This window comes from Callospermophilus lateralis (assembly GCF_048772815.1).
Source record: "Callospermophilus lateralis isolate mCalLat2 chromosome 11 unlocalized genomic scaffold, mCalLat2.hap1 SUPER_11_unloc_3, whole genome shotgun sequence".
In the NCBI taxonomy this organism is placed as follows: Eukaryota; Metazoa; Chordata; class Mammalia; order Rodentia; family Sciuridae; genus Callospermophilus; species Callospermophilus lateralis.
The window spans coordinates 4,356,455-4,362,043 of NW_027510155.1; the positions used below are offsets into that span (position 1 = coordinate 4,356,455).

The following is a 5,589-nucleotide window of genomic DNA, read 5'->3' on the forward strand; positions in this document are numbered from 1 at the left end:
TTTTGTTTGTTTTGGTACTAAGGGACTGAACCCAGGGGTATTTGCCACTGAACCACACCCACAGCCCTTTATATTTTTTATTTGGAGACAGGGTCTTATTAACTTTCTTAGGGCCTCACTAAGTTTGAGTTAAGTGCTAACACAGGCCTGTGGTTTCCTGCAAAAATGGTTTCTAGTGTTTTGCAAAGATCTATATGGAGAAGAAAACGTCAATCCTCCCACTTCAGCCTCCTGGTTCATAGGCATGTCCCAACCATGGCCAGCGCCTATGTATTTTTAACACGGTAATTTAAAAAACTGAGGTTAATCCTGTTAGGATATTAATAAAGACAATTCACTTTCAATGCCTTCATAAAACAAACATAACTGTTTGACAATGCTAAGATAAAGAAGTGGAAGATTAGTTTATCTCTGAGTTCAAAGTCATTTTCTAGGCTAAAAAAGCAAAGCATGCTTTGCAAATTCTCATAAATTCATTAATTCACAGAAAATTATTTAAGAATGATTTAAGGCATGATTTTCATCAAATTATTAAAAAGTTATCAGGTTTAACTCAAATAATATTACAGTGCTGAATTTAGTAATAACAGATTTAAGAGAAATTTCAGTAGTTATTTCTGAATTTCAAATTTTCTGAACTCCTCTTTTTTTTTTTTGAATACACTTCCTTTATCGAGGGTGACAAACAAAAAGAAAAAAAGACCAAACATGTAAAAACCCAGGGTGCTGGAAATACAAACTCAATTCATTCAAATTCAAGCTCATCCAGACCCTGGGCACAAACCCTAGTGAGGTGCAGGAGCACCAAGTCAGAGAAAGGGGGACAGGAGTGAATCTGAGGCCAAGAGAAAGGGTGGGAAGGACCTCCCCCTAGGTCCCTTGGTGTTCACTCCCACAGTGGTATCTCCACCTTCCAATGACTGTGAAGACCTTCCAGTCCCTGTCCTCTTGGCTTCCACCCCAGCCAGGGCTTTGAAGGCCAGTCCTGAATGGTTCTACCCTCCCTTGCTCCATCCTCACTTGCTCAGGCTTCTAGCCTCGCTCTTCTCCTCCTCCACGTTCTTCTCAGTGATTAGTAGCAGGTTAGGGTACTGTATAAGCCGAAGTGAGGCTGGGGGCCATGGGAGGTGGGATGGAGACAGGTGAAGAGAGAAGAGCTGTCCAAAGACCCCTCTCTTCATGGGATCCCAAACTGTACAACCAGCTCCTCTTTTGCGTCCACACGGATCTGAGAAAGTGCACTGTAGGCATAAGCAGCTATCCTGGAGACCTGCTGCAAGTCAGAGAAGGGGATAGGCTCGCTGGCCAGCACTTGGTGGGGCTGGCCGGTAAGAGACGGCAGCGGTGGCAGCTTCTTCCAATGGGTCAGGCTGCTGCTCAGCACAGCCAAGCGTGTGCTGTACTGCCTTGCCCGGTCCATGTACTCATGCTGCTCCATGCCCTGGGAGTCTGCAGCAGACACATCGATGATGTTGCTAGCTGTTTTTGCAAGGATGGAAGAGACCAGGGCCTGCTCATCTGTGCGAGCAGAAGGCAGGCTGTGGTAGTTGGGCTCAGCTCCATTGAGGGCTTTGGTAGGGGGGCTACTAGGGTCCAATAGCAGCTTCCGCTCCTCTCGGTCCTGGTCCGAATCCTCGTTTTCGCTGCTGTAGCAGCACCCCATGGCCGGGGTCGGGCCAGGCGCTCAGGCCGAGCGGAGGAGGGACGGCGTCTGTCAAGAGCCCTTCCGGTCCTGAACTCCTCTTAAAAGAAACTTCTAATGGGGGCTGGGGTCCTTGGCTCAGTGGTAGAGTGCTCATGTAGCATGCATGAGGCACTGAGTTCAATCTTCAGCACCACATAAAAATAAAATAAAGATATTGTATCCACCTAAAACTAAAAAATAAATATTAAAAAAAAGAAACTCTTAATGGACTAGACATGTTAATGATTTACCATACAGTGCATGAACAGAAAATTAATCTCCCCACTGAACTAAAATTAATTAAAAGTTGTCATAAAAAATGCAAATCTAGTCCTTTAAAATATTTTAGCAATTCTAGCTGTGTGTGGAAACAAATGTGCCTTGTATAGTAGAAACACAAAATCATAAATTGTTATTTCTAATAAGTGTGGAAACAGGATCTATTAGTATGCACATGAAACTTCAAATATTTAATATATGTGGTAAATACACAAAAATATCACAAGAGAAACAGCCAGGCATCTACTGTACAATACCCTTTCATTTAAAAAAAAATACAAACTGAAAAAATATTGTTGTTCCATAAAAATCAATGCTATAATAGTGTTAATTATTGGTCCCAAGTGATAACAATTTGATCATAATGAGCACACAAGGAGCACAACTGGCTACCTCACCTAAAAACCTTTCCAATCAAAAAGTAAATTAATTAGGGAAAAAAAGAGTATAGATTTTAGAATGTACTGTCCTAAATATAAAACCAATGTTTTTGTAGGTTTCTCTAACTGGGTCCAGAAATGAGAGAGTGAAAAGTAGATGGATTATGTATGTGTTCAAAGAACCCAGGCCATCAGCAAAGCAGCTCAGTCTAGAAGGGGTAAGAAAGATATAAAGAATGCAAATCAGCATACTACAGTGATGTAGCCACATCCATGTTTATAACAGATCAATTAACTCCGAATAGTTAAACTATGGAACCAAACTAGGTGTTCTCCAACAGATGAACAGATAAAGAAAATGTGATATATATTATATACACAATGAAATATCACTCTGCCTTAAAGAAAAATGAAATCACAGCATTTACTGGTAAATGGATGAAGCAGGAGAATATCATGCTAAGAGAAATAAGCCAATCCAAAAAAAAAAAAGGCCAAATGTTCTCTCTAATATGCAGATGCTAATTCACAATTGGGGTGGATGGGACTAGGGAAGAAAAGAGGTACTTTGGATTGGATAGAGGGGAGTGAAGGAAGGTGAGGGAGTAGGAAGAATAGCAGAATGAATTAGACATTATTACATATAATGTGTGTGTATGTATATATATATATATATATATATATATATATATATATATATATATATATATATATCTCTACACGACCAGTGTGATTCTAAATCATGCAAAAACAGAAGAATGAGAAATTAGACTCCATTTATGTATGATGTGTCAAAGTGCATTCCACTGTCATATACAACTAATTAGAACAAACAGTTGTTTCTGTACTAGACAAGTCATGGTCAGATGCAAACAAAATTCAGATAGATCTAAAAGACCAAAGAACTTAAGCTGCTCCAAAAACCTGGACACATGCAAAACAGAATTAACAAAACATCCCACGCCAAGTAAAGAACTGACAGACTGCTTTGGTCATAGTAAGAGGGCACTGCACGGAAGAGGAAGAAGCTGAAGCATAACCCTGTGCTAACTGAAGGCTCTCTTCCTCTGTATTTTTTTTAAGTAACTTTATTTTATTTGTTTGTTTGTTTATTTTTAATGTGGTGCTGAGGATCAAACCCAGAGCCTCACATGGGCTAGACAAGCGCTCTATCACTGAGCCACAATCCCAGCCCCTCTCTTCTTCTGTATTAAGCAGGTTTAATAATCACTTGCCTCAGAGAGCCTGCTGTAGGTCAAATGAGATGCCATTGGTGCAGCAGTTTAGTATAGTGGTGACCCGGAACAGGTGTTCTGTAGACTGTCTTTCACTGACACCAAGCAAACCTGACACAGGATAACCAACAAGAAAAAGATGGTCATGGTAAACAAATTAAATCCTTACTTCTTATTGGTTGTCACAGCAGAATCTTTTAAGAAATACAGCCTACTCAACACTAGTTTGAGAGCTTAAGGTTAGAACCTCGGTAAAATCAATTCTGTCTTTAGGCAATTTAAGATGAAAAAAATTGTTTTTAACTATCAAACAGAGTTAGGAACAGTTGTCTTTGTGGCTGGCTCTCCATCAGCAGGGAGTAGCAATGATTACAAACCACAATTCAGCAGATTTTCAGTCCCTGCCCGATGAAGTAAAACTCAAAAGTCAATTTTTTTCAGTTTAAAAATTATATTCTTGATTCCCTTTTCCTTCTCTATGCTCCATTATTCCCCAAATGTGGGCAGAGCCACTTTCTAAAACAAAAGCACCCCAATTACCCATCACAGAAGAACCTAAACAAAGATGAAAGGTGAAGATTGACTACTGATTCTAATCCACATTCTCCTTACTCTGTGGCTTCTCCCTCCCCAATTTGACACATGAAGTTTCTATGGAAGGACCTGGCATTTTTAAGTTCACATGTTTGTACGGAAATAGAAACACTGTAAATGTTTGGAGAACAGAATGAAAGGATTATCAACTAGCTTCAATTATACCAACTGATCTAATCATCATGTTACATGCTTCTTCTGGCATCTGAAGTCTATTTCTTAAACTCAAGCAGGAGCATTTTTTAAAATATTCCTCCGTCTCTCATCTTTCTCTCTCAAATATAACCAAAATATACCTGGTGGTAAACACATGTGCTTATTGGCTTGTAGAATTCATACTCATTTAAAATGGACCTCACTGACAGATAAATTTCACTTCATCTGATTTCATTCTGATAGTCTTCTCATTTGTTCTTCTAAAGAGTATTAATTCTGTAGTTTTAACAGCTTATATCTTATAAATTAGGAAGAAATACCACATCATCATTATTGCTGAAACCTATAAAGTTTACTTACTCTATAATTCCAGGTACCATACTAATCCTGACATTAATCCATTTTACAAATAAAGGGATTCATGATTAAAACACTAACCCATGTGAGGTCACACAGGTGGTAACAGTGACAGCTAGAGTGTGAACCCAGATCTGACACCAAAATCCATGCTCTTAACCCAGTGCCACAGGTATATAAACAAATGAGGCAAGGTAATTTTTGTGAGCTGGGAACTAAATATAGAAAAGATGAAAACAAAGAAATTTTCTGGGTGTGATGGTACATGCCTGGAATTCCAGTGATTGGGGAGGGTGAGGCAGGAGGATTCAAAGTTATAGGTCAGCCTAGAAAACTTAATGAGACAGGGTCTCACTAAAAAAAAAAAAAAAAACAGAGCTGGGGGTGTAGTTCAGTGGTAAAGCACCCTTGAGTTCAATTCCCAGTATAATAATTATTCACTCAAATAGAAAATGCATGTTGGAGGAAGGAAAATTTCACTAAGTAAAAGAATAACGTGAGAAGAGGAAGGCAGTAACATATGCCTGTTTAAAGCTTCTTTGCAGACTAACTCATCTATTTTATCTCTTCAAAGCACATCACTATGGACCAATTTATAGATGTGTTGTATTCTGTTTTGCAACAGTGGTAGGTAATGAACTATAGAAAGAGTCAGCTGCTAATTACCCAACAAATAAAGCAACTCAATAGGCCAACATGTTCTTATCTATATTCAAATGAAAATGTTTATAAGCCTCAGAATTAGCTAGAAATGGAATTTCTCCTACACAAAATAAATTTACATCAACCATGTGAAATCTGTTATCCCCAAAATTTAACTGCTGTTATAAGCAACAGAAATGTCTGAGAATGTTTTCCCTAAATTCTATAAAAATATTATTTTAAAAAATAGTCAAGCTTCAAA

General features: G+C 38.6%; 1 pseudogene; it reads right to left on the minus strand.

Moving 5' to 3' along the window:
* Positions 1 to 807: 807 nt before the first annotated feature.
* LOC143385836 (ragulator complex protein LAMTOR1 pseudogene) lies at positions 808 to 1,671 on the minus strand (annotated as a pseudogene).
* Positions 1,672 to 5,589: the final 3,918 nt, after the last annotated feature.